The sequence below is a fragment of the Ranitomeya variabilis genome, chromosome 3 (assembly GCF_051348905.1).
Source record: "Ranitomeya variabilis isolate aRanVar5 chromosome 3, aRanVar5.hap1, whole genome shotgun sequence".
In the NCBI taxonomy this organism is placed as follows: domain Eukaryota; kingdom Metazoa; phylum Chordata; class Amphibia; order Anura; family Dendrobatidae; genus Ranitomeya; species Ranitomeya variabilis.
In genome coordinates this window covers 661,792,401-661,810,237 of record NC_135234.1, presented here as the reverse complement: position 1 = coordinate 661,810,237, position 17,837 = coordinate 661,792,401, and the positions used below count along the sequence as shown (strand labels likewise).

General features: G+C 43.3%; 1 long non-coding RNA gene across 2 annotated transcripts in view; it reads right to left on the bottom strand.

Annotated features, from left to right (window-relative positions):
• Positions 1–1,897: 1,897 nt before the first annotated feature.
• The window catches only part of LOC143816899 (uncharacterized), a 163,934-nt gene continuing 147,994 nt past the window's right edge, over positions 1,898–17,837 (bottom strand). For both annotated transcript variants that reach the window (XR_013224013.1, XR_013224012.1), the window contains one exon: positions 1,898–2,611. This is a non-coding gene — a long non-coding RNA (uncharacterized LOC143816899). The remainder of the gene's footprint in view (positions 2,612–17,837) is intronic.

The following is a 17,837-nucleotide window of genomic DNA, read 5'->3' as shown; positions in this document are numbered from 1 at the left end:
GGTGAGGACCTGCCTCCCTGGCTAAAGAAAGGTATTTTGGCGAAAATATAAAACCCTTTATTTTGGTAATACATGCACCTAAAACTAAAAGAGCCACCTTGTTAGAATGCAGCATTACTGCTGCACAAGGTGGCTCTTTTAGTTTATAACAGCTGGAGGGGGGTGACAGCGGCCCTTTAATTAAATCCTACAAGAGAAGGAAATACCAACAGTAGGTTAGCGGTATACCCTAGAATACTAAAAAATCAAAGAGAAACATAAAGAAAGATATTCAATGAAAGGGACAAAGACAGTAATGTAAAATATGCATAATAATCACTTTATTTGGAAAATGAATGACATAAATCCAACACAAAAACAAGGACTTATGAAAAAATGCATATATAATAACACAGCTCAAAAGGGGGAGGGATATGCCCAAGATAGTATTAATTGATACCTTTCCAATTAAATATGCCACCAGAATAAGCTGAATGCATCAATAATTAGCTATGCACATTTACATCACAAATTTTATATAATTATAATACTTGCACAATGACAATATTTTCAAAGATTATTGGTGTGCATATCAGTAATTAACTGCAATGTAGTATACAATGTATCATAAAGATATACTTGATTAAGATGCAAAGACTGCCTTTAGAAGTAACACACCTAAAGCGCTTTACATGCAATAGTACGATAAATTTACAAGTTTAAGTGCTCATTTCAACAAGCCAGATCATAATATTGAAAGGTACAAGGATAAATAACATTTGCAATGTTTTTTAGGACATACTACAACCCCCTCACACCACTTCAATGCAGTTTGGCTATCGCTTCATCAGGCATTGGAGTGGTGTACTGCAGCCAGGGGTTCTTCTAAGCAGCTGCCTAGCACTCTGAAAATGAAAATGGTGGAGGCCCACAAAGCAGGAGAAGGCTATAAGAAGATAGCAAAGCATTTTCAAGTTGCCCTTCCTTCAGTTCTAAACGTAATTAAGAAATGGCAGTTAACAGGAACAGTGAAGGTCAAGATAAGGTCTGGAAGACCAAGCAAAATGTCAATGAGAGCTGCTCATAGGATTGCTAGAGAGGCAAATCAGAATCCCTGCTTGACTGCAAAATGCCTTCAGAAAGATTTAGCAGACTCTGGAGTTGTGGTACATTGTTCTAGTGTTCAGAGACACCTGCACAAATTTGGCCTTCATGGAAGAGTCATCAGAAGAAAACCTCCTGTGTCCCCACCATAAAATTCAGCATTAGAAGTGTGCAAAAGAACATCTAAACAATCCTGATGCATTTTGGAAACAAGTACTGTGGACCGCTGAGGTTAAAATAGAACATTGATCAAAGGTGTGTGTGGAGAAAAAAGGGCACATCATTTCAGGGAAAGAACATCTCACCAACCATTAAGCATGGGGGCAGATCAATCATGCCTTGGGGTTGTGTTGCAGCCAATGGCACGGGAAACATTGGGAAAGAATGGATTCAATTAAGTTTCAACAACTTCTTGATGCAAATATAATACTATCTGTAAAAAGCTGAAGTTGAAAAGATGATGACTTCTATAAATGGATAATGATCCTAAACACACATCAAAATCCACCATAGGCTACCTCAAAAGGGGCAAGCAGAAGGTTTTACAATGGCCCTCACAGTTCCCTGATATGAACATCATTGAAAATCTGTGGCTAGTCCATAAAATAGCAATGCATGGAAGACGACCCAGGAATCTCACAGAACTGGAGGAGGTTTCCAAGGAAGAATGGATGAAAATTGAGAATTGAAAGACTATTGGCTAGCTGCAAAAAATGCATTTATAAGCTGTGATACTTGCAAAAGGATATGCTACTATGTACTACTAACAATGCAGGCTGCTCAAATCTTTGCATCGGCCCATTTTTTTTAAAAATTTTTAAAATGTAAAAGTTAAAAATATATATTTTTTCCTAAAATACAAAGGAAATGTGTCGTATTTAACTTTAGACTTTTTAGAAACAATTTCATCTTCAACTTGCTTAACTGCTCACAATAATAGTAATTTTGACCAGGGGTGTCCAAACTTTACATGCTACTGTACCTGTGATTTACCATTGCACTGCTGGAAGACAACTAGCTGCATTCTTGTGATTAACTGCAACCCTGTTGCAAGATACTAGTTTCCTACAGAATCACTCTTCCCATGTGTATCTGCATTCCTGGCTCTGCTTCATCTGTGCTACCTACTCCGATAATTTATCCGCTGTCCTGTTTACACTGACCTGGCTTTTGCTGTTTCACATGTCATCCTAAAAAGCCGCTCCACTGCATCATTGGAATAGCTAATATTCACCGAAGGGATGTTCGACTGATGCCAGATCGGCACGCTGAATTTGCAGAATGGGCAAAACAAAAATTGGAACAGGACCATCAGTTTACACAGAACATTATGTTCAGTGATGAGGCAAACTTTTTTGGGCGGGCCATTTATCTGGATACACCTAAATAAAAAGGGAATGATGACAGTTTTCTTGGGTAGGGTGTCTTGCATTGAAATCTGCTGCAATGACCCGGGTGCTGCGTTCTCCAGACATCAACACAATTTCTATCCGCTCCTCACGTGTTAACGTCTGCGACATGTCAATGGCTGTAAACAAAGAGAAACTTGTAAATAACTCATGAAAGAATAAAGTTACGTTAAAACCAAGCACACCATTGTTTTTCTTGTGAAATTCTCAATAAGTTTGATGTGTCACATGACCTTCTTCCCATTGGAAAAAATAAAGTTGGATCCAAAATGCCCGACTTCAAAATGGCCGCCATAGTCATCACCCTTTCGAAACGTTTTCCCCCTCCCATATACTAATGTGCCACAAACAGGAAGTTGATATCACCAACCATTTCCATTTTATTTAGATGTATCCATATACATGGCCCAACATGTATAATGCATCCTATAGTCCTTCATATAGTATAATGCATACACCATAGTCCTCCATACAGTATAATGTACCCGATAGTCCTTGATAGAGTATAATGCACTTCCCATATAGTATAATACACAGCCTATAGTCCTTGATATAGTATATAATGCAGCCCCCATATAATACATATAGTATAGTGCAGAGGTGTCAAGCTGCATTCCTCGAGGGCCGCCAACAGGTCATGTTTTCAGGATTTCCTTAGCATTCCACAAGGTGCTGGAATCATTCTGTGCAGGTGATTAAATTATCACCTGTGCAATACAAGGAAATCCTGAAAACATGACCTATTGGCGGCCCTCGAGGAATGCAGTTTGACACCTCTGGTATAGTGCACTCCATAATCCTTGATAGAGTATAATGGAGCCTTCATATAATATAATACAGCCCCCATATGGTATGTTGCAGCCCTCATAGTCCTCCAATATTATGGTCACCACATGGTATAATGCAGCTCTCCCATATAGTATAATGCAGCCCCCCGTAGACCACAAGAATTATGGATACCACATGGTATAATGCAGCCTCCGTATAGTATAATGCAGCGCTATATGCCTCTAGTATTATGGACATCATATGGTATATGCAGCCCCCCATACAGTATAATGCAGGCACCATAGTCCTCCAGTTTTATGGTCACCAAGTACTCACTGAAATAAAGAAAAAATATATATAAAACACTCACCTCTCCCTGTTCCCCCACTACTACGGTCTCTGCAGCACACCTTCTCAGCAGCTCCACTGCCCAACACAGCTTAGTGCGATGCAGTGACGCCATCGTGATCGCTGGCTGAGATGTCAGATGCAGAGGGGGAATGATGGGAGAGGGAGTGTCATGTGATGCTCCCTCCTCCATAATTGCTTTCAACTGTATTGGTATCTAAGATACTGATACAGTAGAATGTGCAATGCCGGGCATGAGGGGGAGGGCCCTGAGCTGGCACTGGCATCAGAACCACCTGACTCATGGACCCCATAGCGGCCATATTGTCTGCTGCTATTAGCGGCATACCACAGGCTGGGCATGCTGGGGGAGTTGGGGCCTTAGGAAATTGCCTAGTTTGCCCTGCTCTAACACCGGCCCTGCCTGTACGGGCACTGTTGCTGTCGAACCCTCTGTGACCACGATCATTACGTCCTTGACTCCTACTGTAATGTCTACACAGTGGTTTATGAGAGTGTCCTTCCCTACTCCTCTGCTGTCACAGTGGAAATAACTTTCCTCAGTATCACTGATTTACTGCTGCAGTTGTCAGGTCAAAGGAGAAAGGAAGGACTTTCTGACATGTCAATTCAATCTAAACTCCAAAAACCATGCTCATCCCATCTTCAGCAAGCTTAAAACACTCATTGTACCTCTTTTTGCTAATTTTAGTAATTCATAATTTAGTTTTTGATTTTGGTTCATTTCTTTTTTTTATTATTATGCCTGTGCTTTGTCTCCAAGTCAGTATTTTTTTCTATTGCACTGCCAATTTCATCCACAAGATGGCAATGTCATAGAGGAAAAGAAAGAACAAGCTTTGGTAAAAATTACATATTCAGTATTTGATTAGTATATTGGATTAATTAGTAATTAATATTTTAGTTTTTGATTTTGGTTCATTCCTTTTTTTATTATGATGCCTGTGCTTTGTCTCCAAGGCAATATTTTTTTCTATTGCACTGCCAATTTCATCCACAAGATGGCAATGTCATAGAGGAAAAGAAAGAACAAGTTTTGGTAAAAGTTACATATTTAGTATTTGATTAGTATATTGGATTAAAAAACAAATGTAATTGAATTTTGTGTATCATGATAGCATAAAACACAATCAGATATGTTTTGCAGTGCTCTAAGTTAAATTGTCTATTTTGGTCAAAAGGCTTTATATTGTACACGACCATATAAATGGAATGATACCTATACAGATTTCTATTTAAATGTGCGTTCATTAGAAAATAGTGTAATCATATGGATTTCCTCCATTGATCTGCAGGAATTAATCCAAGTCATCAGGTCCCCATTGATTTCTATGGGGGAAACTCTGCCTTTGTGTAGCATCTGCGGCTTCATGGAGCATGCTGTTGTGTGTTTTGTTCTGACCTAAAATCAGTCTACAGAATTACCAGTGATGCCTAACTGTGGTAGTTGGCCCTCTTAATCACAAGCACTCGGAGAGGAGAATGCACACATGTTGTGAGTATATGCAGGCCTGTTTAGTGCCCTATAAGCAGTTTTCTTGTACCATTTACAGACAAAAAAAACAAGAAATGAAAAGCGGCATAAGTTGATACACAGTTGTGCTCAAACGTTTACATACCCCGGCAGGATTTTTGCTTTCTTGGCCTTTTTCCAGAGAATATTAATAATAACACCAAAACTTTTTCTCCACTCATGGTTAGTGGTTGTATGAAGACATTTATTGTCAAACTGCTGTTTTCTCTTTTTAAATCATAATGACAACCCAAAACATCTAAATGACCCTGATCAAAAATTCACATACCCTGGTGATTTTGGCCATGCACAGAAGTTGACATAAATGGGTTTGAATGGCTTCAAAGGGCAACATTCTCACCTGTGACCTGCTTGCTTGTAATCAGTGTGTGTGTGCATAAAAGCTGAGTGAGTTTCTGGGATCCAGACAGACTCTTGCATCTTTCATCCAGCCACTGACATTTCTGGATTGTGAGTCATGGGGAAAGCGAAAGAATTGTTAACGGATCTATGGGAAAAGATAGTTGAACTGTATAAACAGGAAAGGGATACAAAAAGATATCCAAGGAATTGATAATGCAAGTTATCAGCATTCAAACTGTGATTAAGAAATGGAATATCAGGAGCTCTGTAAAAACAAAACCACGGTCAGGTAGACCAACAAAAATTTTGTCCACAACTGCCAGGAAAATTGTTCTGGATGCAAAGAAAAACCCACAAATAACATAAGCTGAAATGCAGGACTCTTTGAAAACTAGCGGTGTGGCTGTTTCAAGATGCACAATAAGGAGGCACTTGAAGAAAAACAAGCTGCATGGTTGAGTCGACAGAAGAAAGCCATTACTGCGCAAATGCCACAAAGTATCTTGTCTACAATATGCAAAACAGCACAGAGACAAGCCTCAAAACTTCTGGAACAAGGTAATTTGGAGTGATGAGACCAAAATGGAACTTTTTGGCCACAACCATAAACATTACATTTGGAGAGAGGTCGACAAGGCCTATGATGAAAGGAACACCATTCCAACTGTAAAGCATGGAGATGGATCGCTCATGTTTTGGGGATGTGTGAGCTGCAAAGGCACAGGAAACTTGGTCAAAGTTGAAGGATAGATGAATGCAGCACGTTTTCAGCAAATACTGGAGGAAAATTTGCAATCATCAGCCTGGAAGCTGCGCATGGGACGTACTTGGACGTTCCAACATGACAATGATCCAAAACACAAGGCCAAGTTGCCCTGTCATTGGCTACAGCAGAACAAAGTGAAGGTTATGGAGTGGCCATCTCAGTCTCCTGACCTCAATATCATTGAGCCAGTCTGGGGAGATCTCTAGCGTGCAGTTCATGCTAGACAGCCCAGGAATTTACAGGAACTGGAGGCTCATCCAGAACTACCACAAAAGACTTCAAGCTGTCACTGATTTTAGAGGGGGCAATACACAGTATTAAGAAATGCGGTATGTGAACTGTCATGATTCTCAATGGCGAGAGAACATAGCCCAGCATATATGAGAACTAGCTCTTGGAAGATGGAAACTATACTGACCATGAACTAAACCTGCAGCACAACTAGAAGTGGCCGGGTAGCATGCCTACGTTTTTTATCCCTAGATGCCCAGCGCCAGCCGGAGAACTACCTAATCCTAGCAGAGGAAAAGACAGTCCTGGCTCACCTCTAGAGAAATTTTCCCAAAAGGCAGACAGAGGCCCCCACATATATTGGCGGTGATTTTAGATGAAATGACAAACGTAGTATGAAAATAGGTTTAGCAAAATCGAGGTCCGCTTACTAGATAGCATGAAGACAGAAAGGGCACTTTCATGGTCAGCAGAAAACCCTATCAAAACACCATCCAGAAATTACTTTAAGACTCTAGCATTAACTCATAACACCAGAGTGGCAATTTCCGCTCACAAGAGCTTTCCAGACACAGAAACGAAACAGCAGCTGTGAACAGGAACAAAATGCAAAAACACACAAGGACAAAAGTCCAACTTAGCTAGGAGTTGTCTAGTAGCAGGAACATGCACAGAAGGCTTCTGATTACATAGTTGACCGGCATGAAACTGACAGAGGAGCAAGGTAATATAGCGACTCCCACATCCTGATAGGAGCAGGTGAACAGAGGGGATGATGCACACAAGTACAATTCCACAAGTGGCCACCGGGGGAGCCCAGAATCCAATTTCACAACAGTACCCCCCCCTCAAGGAGGGGGCACCGAACCCTCACCAGAACCACCAGGGCGATCAGGATGAGCCTTATGAAAGGCACGGACAAGATCGGAGGCATGAACATCAGAGGCAGTGACCCAAGAATTATCCTCCTGACCGTATCCCTTCCATTTGACCAGATACTGGAGTTTCCGTCTGGAAACACGAGAGTCTAAGATCTTTTCCACAACGTACTCCAACTCACCCTCAACCAACACCGGAGCAGGAGGCTCAACGGAAGGCACAGCCGGTACCTCATACCTGCGCAACAATGACCGATGAAAAACATTATGAATCGAAAAGGATGCAGGGAGGTCCAAACGGAAGGACACAGGGTTAAGAATCTCCAATATCTTGTACGGGCCGATGAACCGAGGCTTAAACTTAGGAGAAGAAACCCTCATAGGGACAAAACGAGAAGACAACCACACCAAGTCCCCAACACAAAGCCGAGGACCAACACGACGACGGCGGTTGGCAAAAAGCTGAGTCTTCTCCTGGGACAACTTCAAATTGTCCACCACCTGCCCCCAAATCTGATGCAACCTCTCCACCACAGCATCCACTCCAGGACAATCCGAAGATTCCACTTGACCGGAGGAAAATCGAGGATGAAACCCTGAATTACAGAAAAACGGGGACACCAAGGTGGCAGAGCTGGCCCGATTATTGAGGGCGAACTCCGCCAAAGGCAAAAAAGCAACCCAATCATCCTGATCTGCAGACACAAAACACCTCAAATACAGGTCCTTCTCAAAAAATTAGCATATAGTGTTAAATTTCATTATTTACCATAATGTAATGATTACAATTAAACTTTCATATATTATAGATTCATTATCCACCAACTGAAATTTGTCAGGTCTTTTATTGTTTTAATACTGATGATTTTGGCATACAACTCCTGATAACCCAAAAAACCTGTCTCAATAAATTAGCATATCAAGAAAAGGTTCTCTAAACCTGCCTGGTTCATTACTCAAAACCCCCATCATGGGTAAGACTAGCGACCTGACAGATGTCAAGAAGGCCATCATTGACACCCTCAAGCAAGAGGGTAAGACCCAGAAAGAAATTTCTCAACAAATAGGCTGTTCCCAGAGTGCTGTATCAAGGCACCTCAATGGTAAGTCTGTTGGAAGGAAACAATGTGGCAGAAAACGCTGTACAACGAGAAGAGGTGACCGGACCCTGAGGAAGATTGTGGAGAAGGACCGATTCCAGACCTTGGGGAACCTGAGGAAGCAGTGGACTGAGTCTGGTGTGGAAACATCCAGAGCCACCGTGCACAGGCGTGTGCAGGAAATGGGCTACAGGTGCCGCATTCCCCAGGTAAAGCCACTTTTGAACCATAAACAGCGGCAGAAGCGCCTGACCTGGGCTACAGAGAAGCAGCACTGGACTGTTGCTAAGTGGTCCCAAGTACTTTTTTCTGATGAAAGCAAATTTTGCATGTCATTCGGAAATCAAGGTGCCAGAGTCTGGAGGAAGACTGGGGAGAAGGAAATGCCAAAATGGTGCCATGTCAGCTGCTGGTGTTGGTCCACTGTGTTTCATCAAGGGCAGGGTCAATGCAGCTAGCTATCAGGAGATTTTGGAGCACTTCATGCTTCCATCGGCTGAAATGCTTTATGGAGATGAAGATTTCATTTTTCAGCACGACCTGGCACCTGCTCACAGTGCCAAAACCACTGGTAAATGGTTTACTGACCATGGTATTACTGTGCTCAATTGGCCTGCCAACTCTCCTGACCTGAACACCATAGAGAATCTGTGGGATATTGTGAAGAGAAAGTTGAGAGACGCAAGACCTAACACTCTGGAAGAGCTTAAGGCCGCTATTGAAGCATCCTGGGCCTCCATAACATCTCAGCAGTGTCACAGGCTGATTGCCTCCATGCCACGCCGCATTGAAGCAGTCATTTCTGCCAAAGGATTCCCGACCAAGTATTGAGTGCATAACTGAACATTATTATTTGATGGTTTTTTTGTTTGTTATTAAAAAACACTTTTATTTGATTGGACGGGTGAAATATGCTAATATATTGAGACAGGTTTTTTGGGTTTTCAGGAGTTGTATGCCAAAATCATCAGTATTAAAACAATAAAAGACCTGACAAATTTCAGTTGGTGGATAATGAATCTATAATATATGAAAGTTTAATTGTAATCATTACATTATGGTAAATAATGAAATTTAACACTATATGCTAATTTTTTGAGAAGGACCTGTATGTCTCCAAGGTCTGATTAGTCCGCTCGGTCTGGCCATTAGTCTGAGGATGGAAAGCAGACGAAAAAGACAAATCTATGCCCATCCTAGCACAGAATGCCCGCCAAAATCTAGACACGAATTGGGTCCCTCTGTCAGAAACGATATTCTCAGGAATACCATGCAAACGAACAACATTTTGAAAAAACAGAGGAACCAACTCGGAAGAAGAAGGCAACTTAGGCAAGGGAACCAGATGGACCATCTTAGAGAAACGGTCACACACCACCCAGATGACAGACATCTTCTGAGAAACAGGCAGATCCGAAATAAAATCCATCGAGATGTGCGTCCAAGGCCTCTTCGGGATAGGCAAGGGTAACAACAATCCACTAGCCCGAGAACAGCAAGGCTTAGCCCGAGCACAAACGTCACAAGACTGCACAAAGCCTCGCACATCTCGTGACAGGGAAGGCCACCAGAAGGACCTTGCCACCAAATCCCTGGTACCAAAGATTCCAGGATGACCTGCCAACGCAGAAGAATGAACCTCAGAGATGACTCTACTGGTCCAATCATCAGGAACAAACAGTCTACCAGGTGGGCAACGATCAGGTCTATCCGCCTGAAACTCCTGCAAGGCCCGCCGCAGGTCTGGAGAAACGGCAGACAATATCACTCCATCTTTAAGGATACCTGTGGGCTCAGAATTACCAGGGGAGTCAGGCTCAAAACTCCTAGAAAGGGCATCCGCCTTAACATTCTTAGAACCCGGTAGGTAAGACACCACAAAATTAAACCGAGAGAAAAACAACGACCAGCGCGCCTGTCTAGGATTCAGGCGCCTGGCAGACTCAAGGTAAATTAAATTTTTGTGGTCAGTCAATACCACCACCTGATGTCTGGCCCCCTCAAGCCAGTGACGCCACTCCTCAAAAGCCCACTTCATGGCCAAAAGCTCCCGATTCCCAATATCATAATTCCGCTCGGCGGGCGAAAATTTACGGGAAAAAAAGGCACAAGGTCTCATCACGGAGCAGTCGGAACTTCTCTGCGACAACACCGCCCCAGCTCCAATTTCAGAAGCGTCGACCTCAACCTGAAAAGGAAGAGCAACATCAGGCTGACGCAACACTGGGGCGGAAGAAAAGCGGCGCTTGAGCTCCCGAAAGGCCTCCACAGCATCAGGGGACCAATCAGCAACATCAGCACCCTTCTTAGTCAAATCAGTCAATGGTTTTACAACATCAGAAAAACCAGCAATAAATCGACGATAAAAGTTAGCAAAGCCCAAAAATTTCTGAAGACTCTTAAGAGAAGAGGGTTGCGTCCAATCACCAATAGCCTGAACCTTGACAGGATCCATCTCGATGGAAGAGGGGGAAAAAATGTATCCCAAAAAGGAAATCTTTTGAACCCCAAAAACACACTTAGAACCCTTCACACACAAGGAATTAGACCGCAAAACCTGAAAAACCCTCCTGACCTGCTGGACATGAGAGTCCCAGTCATCCGAAAAAATCAGAATATCATCCAGATACACAATCATAAATTTATCCAAATAATCGCGGAAAATGTCATGCATAAAGGACTGGAAGACTGAAGGGGCATTAGAAAGACCAAAAGGCATCACCAAATACTCAAAATGGCCCTCGGGCGTATTAAATGCGGTTTTCCACTCATCCCCCTGCTTGATTCGCACCAAATTATACGCCCCACGGAGATCAATCTTAGAGAACCACTTGGCCCCCTTTATACGAGCAAACAAATCAGTAAGCAGTGGTAACGGATATTGATATTTAACCGTGATTTTATTCAAAAGACGATAATCAATACATGGCCTCAAAGAGCCGTCTTTCTTAGACACAAAGAAAAAACCGGCTCCTAAGGGAGATGACGAAGGACGAATATGTCCCTTTTCCAAGGACTCCTTTATATATTCTCGCATAGCCGCGTGTTCAGGCACAGACAGATTAAATAAACGACCCTTAGGGTATTTACTACCCGGGATCAAGTCTATGGCACAATCGCACTCCCGGTGCGGAGGTAGTGAACCAACCTTGGGTTCTTCAAAAACGTCACGAAAGTCAGACAAGAATTCAGGAATCTCAGAGGGAATAGATGATGAAATGGAAACCAAAGGTACGTCCCCATGAGTTCCTTTACATCCCCAGCTTAACACAGACATAGCTCTCCAGTCGAGGACTGGGTTATGAGATTGCAGCCATGGCAATCCCAGCACCAAAACATCATGTAGATTATACAGCACCAGAAAGCGAATAACCTCCTGGTGATCCGGATTAACACGCATAGTCACTTGTGTCCAGTATTGTGGTTTATTACTAGCCAATGGGGTGGAGTCAATCCCTTTCAGAGGTATCGGAGCCTCCAATGGCTCCAAATCATACCCACAGCGTTTGGCAAAGGACCAATCCATAAGACTCAAAGCAGCGCCAGAGTCGACATAGGCGTCCGCGGTAATAGATGACAAAGAACAAATCAGGGTCACAGATAGAATAAACTTAGACTGTAAAGTGCTAATTGAAACAGACTTGTCAGGCTTCTTAGTACGCTTAAAGCATGCTGATATAACATGAGTTGAATCACCACAATAGAAGCACAACCCATTTTTTCGTCTAAAATTCTGCCGCTCGCTTCTGGACAGAATTCTATCACATTGCATATTTTCTGGCGTTTTCTCAGTAGACACCGCCAAATGGTGCACAGGTTTGCGCTCCCGCAGACGCCTATCGATCTGAATAGCCATCGTCATGGACTCATTCAGACTCGCAGGCACAGGGAACCCCACCATAACATCCTTAATGGCATCAGAGAGACCTTCTCTGAAAATCGCCGCCAGGGCGCACTCATTCCACTGAGTAAGCACAGACCATTTGCGGAATTTTTGGCAGTATATTTCAGCTTCATCTTGCCCCTGAGACAAGGACATCAAGGCCTTTTCCGCCTGAAGCTCTAAATGAGGTTCCTCATAAAGCAACCCCAAGGCCAGAAAAAACGCATCCACATTGAGCAACGCAGGATCCCCTGGTGCCAATGCAAAAGCTCAGTCCTGAGGGTCGCCCCGGAGCAAGGAAATTACAATCCTGACCTGCTGTGCAGGGTCTCCGGCAGAGCGAGACTTCAGGGACAAAAACAATTTGCAATTATTTTTAAAATTTTGAAAGTGAGATCTATTCCCCGAGAAGAATTCAGGCAAAGGAATTCTAGGCTCAGACATAGGTGCATGAACAACAAAATCTTGCAAATTTTGTACCTTTGTGGCGAGATTATTCAAACCTGTAGCTACACTCTGAAGATCCATTTGAAACAGGTGAACACAGAGCCATTCAAGGATTAGAAGGAGAGAAAGAGAGGAAGGCTGCAGCATAGGCAAACTAGCAAGTGATTCAATTAAGAGCACACTCAGAACTAGAGGGGAAAAAAAAAAAAAAAAAAAAAATTGTAGCAGACTTCTTTTTTCTCTCCTTTCTCAGCCAGTAATTTAACCCTTTTTCGGGCCGGTCAAACTGTCATGATTCTCAATGGCGAGAGAACATAGCCCAGCATATATGAGAACTAGCTCTTGGAAGATGGAAACTATACTGACCATGAACTAAACCTGCAGCACAACTAGAAGTGGCCGGGTAGCATGCCTACGTTTTTTATCCCTAGATGCCCAGCGCCAGCCGGAGAACTACCTAATCCTAGCAGAGGAAAAGACAGTCCTGGCTCACCTCTAGAGAAATTTTCCCAAAAGGCAGACAGAGGCCCCCACATATATTGGCGGTGATTTTAGATGAAATGACAAACGTAGTATGAAAATAGGTTTAGCAAAATCGAGGTCCGCTTACTAGATAGCATGAAGACAGAAAGGGCACTTTCATGGTCAGCAGAAAACCCTATCAAAACACCATCCAGAAATTACTTTAAGACTCTAGCATTAACTCATAACACCAGAGTGGCAATTTCCGCTCACAAGAGCTTTCCAGACACAGAAACGAAACAGCAGCTGTGAACAGGAACAAAATGCAAAAACACACAAGGACAAAAGTCCAACTTAGCTAGGAGTTGTCTAGTAGCAGGAACATGCACAGAAGGCTTCTGATTACATAGTTGACCGGCATGAAACTGACAGAGGAGCAAGGTAATATAGCGACTCCCACATCCTGATAGGAGCAGGTGAACAGAGGGGATGATGCACACAAGTACAATTCCACAAGTGGCCACCGGGGGAGCCCAGAATCCAATTTCACAACAGTGAACTTTTGAACAGGGTTATTTGGATGTTTTGAGTTGTCATTATGATTTAAAAAGAGAAAACATAGTTGTTTAACAATAAATGGCTTCACCCTACCACTAACCATGAGTAGAGAAAAAGTTTTGGTGTTATCATTCATATTCTCTGAAAAAAGGCAAAGAAAGCAAAAATTCTGCCGGGGTATGTAAACTTTTGAGCACAACTGTATAACACCATCCGCTGTTACATAGTTTTGTTCTTTTATTATGTATATCACTGTCCCTTTTTACGTACTAACCTCTCTGGTTATTTATGGTGCTCTCCCTTATTATATACAGTAGCTTCCTCTGCTGTAATGGACAGTGTTGTCTATTACATGATATATTCTTGTTATTTTTTTTATTCACAATTCACAGTGCCCTCTTTTACTACATAGTCCCCTCTCTTGTTAGATATAAAATGACTACTGATGGAGCAGCTGGTGACCAGACGATCAGTCCATCAGCTCCTCCATTAGAATAGAAGCTTTCCCATACTCCACCAGCCGTCATTGCATTATATATCTAACAAGACAGGACAGTATGTAATAAAGACAGGGCTCTATATAATCTGATATGAAAGGGAGGGTGCTGTATATAACAAGAGAAGGCAGTGTGTAATAAGAGACAGCAATATACATAATAAAGGAGAATATGTAATATATATACATGTATGTGTGTGTGGCTATAGATAGATAGATAGATAGATAGATAGATAGATAGATAGATAGATAGATAGATAGATAGATAGATAGAAAGATATAGATAGCTAGATATAGATAGATAGAGATTTGTCACTATAAAAGGAGGGGGCCCAGACACATTTCTTGCACAGGGGTGCCAAGTTGTCAGTGTCCGCCCCTCTGTAGAAGCATGGGCAATAGAGTGTAGATGGGGCTCAGCAAAGGGAGGGGGCAGCATAGGGGAACAGTAAGCAGAGGAAGCTTTATATGGAGAGGGGCAGCATGTGGGGACAATGTGCAGATGAGACTTTGGAGAAGGGGCAACATGGAAGGAGCAAGAAGTGACTTTGTATGCAGAGGGGACTGCATGGGAAGGACAAAGTAGAGAGGGGTAGCATGGGGGGCTTAGTATGAAGATAGTGTGGACAGTGGGCTCTGTAAGGTGAGGGGGCAGCATAGGGGGACAAAGTTGAGAGGGGTAGCATGTGTGCTCAGTATGAAGAGTTGGTTCAGTCTGAAAAGAAGGTATCATGGTGGGACAGTGTGAAGAAGAAACTAAGTATTTAGAGTGAACAGTGTGAAGAGGTGGCTCAATATGAAGAGGTGGCAACATGAGGGGAGGGTGAAAAGGGGGCTCTGTATGGAATTGAGTCAGCCTGAAGGGATAGTGAGAAGAGTGGGGGACAATGTGAAGAAAAACATCAGTATCGCAAGGAAACTGTGTGCTGTATTCATGTACTATTGATGGTTCTCATGCAGTATTCAAGTACTTGTAGTAGTTCTGGTGTTGCATTCTTGTACCAATTGTGGTTCTGGTGTTTTTGTTTTGATAGTTCTGGTGCGGTATTCATGTATCTATGGTGATTAGGGTACTTCAGGTACTGGTGACCATTTTGGCTCTGTATTCCTGTACTAATGGTGGTTTTGGTGCCCTAGTCATATATTGATGTTCGTTCTGGCACTGCTTTCATGTACTGGTGGTAGTTATGATGATATATTCATATACTAATGGTGGTTCTGGTGATTCAGGCTGTATTCCTCTACTAATAGTGGTGTTAAGACTCAGTTGTCAGGTGATCCAGGACCAGAGGCTCCTACACTATCCCTAACACTAGGGGGCGCTCTAGCTTGCCCTATTCCCCAGGTTACTTCTGTAGGTAAAGATGTCGGGCCACCAACCTTGCCTTATCTCTTGTATTCGCCCTCCGACTGTTCCCTTCCCCCTCCCAGGGGAGCAACCGTGCACCGCAGTACACCAACCAAACAAGGCAACACGTACAAGGGCAACTGAAAATACCAGGCATACAAATATTCACTCGCATATATCAGAGTTTTGCACCAGGGAGTGGAGCATGGGCTAAAACCAAAGTAAGAGGTGGAAAGGGAATTATCACATTTACAAACCCAAGCAACAGTCACATATAAATCCACCAAACCCTTCTCATATAACCACCAAACAAGCCTGCCACCCAGCCATGCAGCATAAGCTAGTTCTGACTATGTGTTTCAGTCAGGACCCAGATTATATAGGGGATAGGAGTAGTGTTGAGCATTCCGATACCGCAAGTATCGGGTATCGGCCGATATTTGCGGTATCGGAATTCCGATACCGAGATCCGATACTTGCCGCATATCGGATACCGGAATCGGAAGTTCTCAATTCAAAATGCACGAATTCAGCCAATGAGGACAGACTACAAGTGTGGGCACATCCTGTTCAGCATGGTGGGCATGAAACTACTGGCAAGGCTGTGATTGGCTGCTGAAATGATGTCATGCTGCAGTTTAAAAGTCGCTGGCGCCATTTTGCGCTCACTCTGCTGTGAATTCAGTTAGTGACAGGCCACTGTGTTCTGACTGAGGGCCAGTTGAGATAGCGATTTGCTTCTTTGTGCTTTTCCCAGGCTAATTTAGCAACCGCTGTGTGTTCACTTTGCTTTTGCCTTGCAGCGCTGTTTTCACAGCGATCTGCAAGGTCTCTGTGTGTGTGTGTGTGTGTGTGTGTGTGTGTGAGTGCAGCCCACTTTGTAGTCTGTGTGCAGCCATAGCTGGTTGTATTCAGGTCAGGGTGGTTCACTGCCTCATACTGTTTTATCCATTCCATTGTCCTTTTTTGCAAGTAGTGCAGGCTGCTGCACATTTTTTTCAAATAATTCCTATTAGTGACTTTCCACCCGTATCCAGCTAAAATGTGGAAAAACACTACATAGGATAACATAAAGGAGGTTTTTGGGGCCTTGCAGCACCGTTTACGGCTGTCTGCACGGTCTCCGTGTGAGTGCAGCTCGCCCTGTAGTCTGTGTGCAGCCACAGCCGGTTGTATCCAGCTCAGGGTGGTTCACTGACTCATACAGTTCTATCCATTCCATTGTCCTTTTTTGCAAGTAGTGCAGGCTGCTGCACATTTTTTTCAAATAATTCCTATTAGTGACTTTCCACCCGTATCCAGCTAAATTGTGGAAAAACACTACATAGGATAACGTAGAGGAGGTTTTTGGGGCCTTGCAGCGCCGTTTACGGCTGTCTGCACGGGCTCCGTGTGAGTGCAGCTCGCCCTGTAGTCTGTGTGCAGCCACAGCCGGTTGTATCCAGCTCAGGGTGGTTCACTGACTCATACAGTTCTATCCATTCCATTGTCCTTTTTTGCAAGTAGTGCAGGCTGCTGCACATTTTTTTCAAATAATTCCTATTAGTGACTTTCCACCCGTATCCAGCTAAATTGTGGAAAAACACTACATAGGATAATGTAGAGGAGGTTTTTGGGGCCTTGCAGCGCAGTTTACGGCTGTCTGCACGGTCTCCGTGTGAGTGCAGCTCTCCCTGTTGTCAGTTCATCCCCAAAAAAATAAAGAAAGAATAAAGTTCACCAAACACAACACTTTACAGTTGTGTAGGCCACATTAGCTCATATTAAAGTCTAGTCCACACTTTAGAAAATTAGTGTTTCTTATACCTGTTAGGAGCTGTTCAGGAATAAGCACACTAAGCCGTTAGTACTTTTCTGCTTATCTTTATCAGTCAACCAAGATGAAGAAGGCAGGGAGTAAGGCACGTGGGCGTGGGCGCGGAGCAGGGAGAGGACGTGGGGATTCTGTGCCTGCTGCGGGCACCGGTGACTCATCATCACCCAGTTTCAGCAGGGAACAGTCCTTCATGCGCAGCTTTGTCGGAGAGCACTGTACACCGCTGCTGCGTGAAGACCAAATTGAAGCCGTTGCCGGATGGATGGCAGCTAACGCATCAACTTCAATTAGTGCCACATCCTCTCAGACACAGAGCACTGGAGAGCACCCATCTGTTTCTTCGCCAC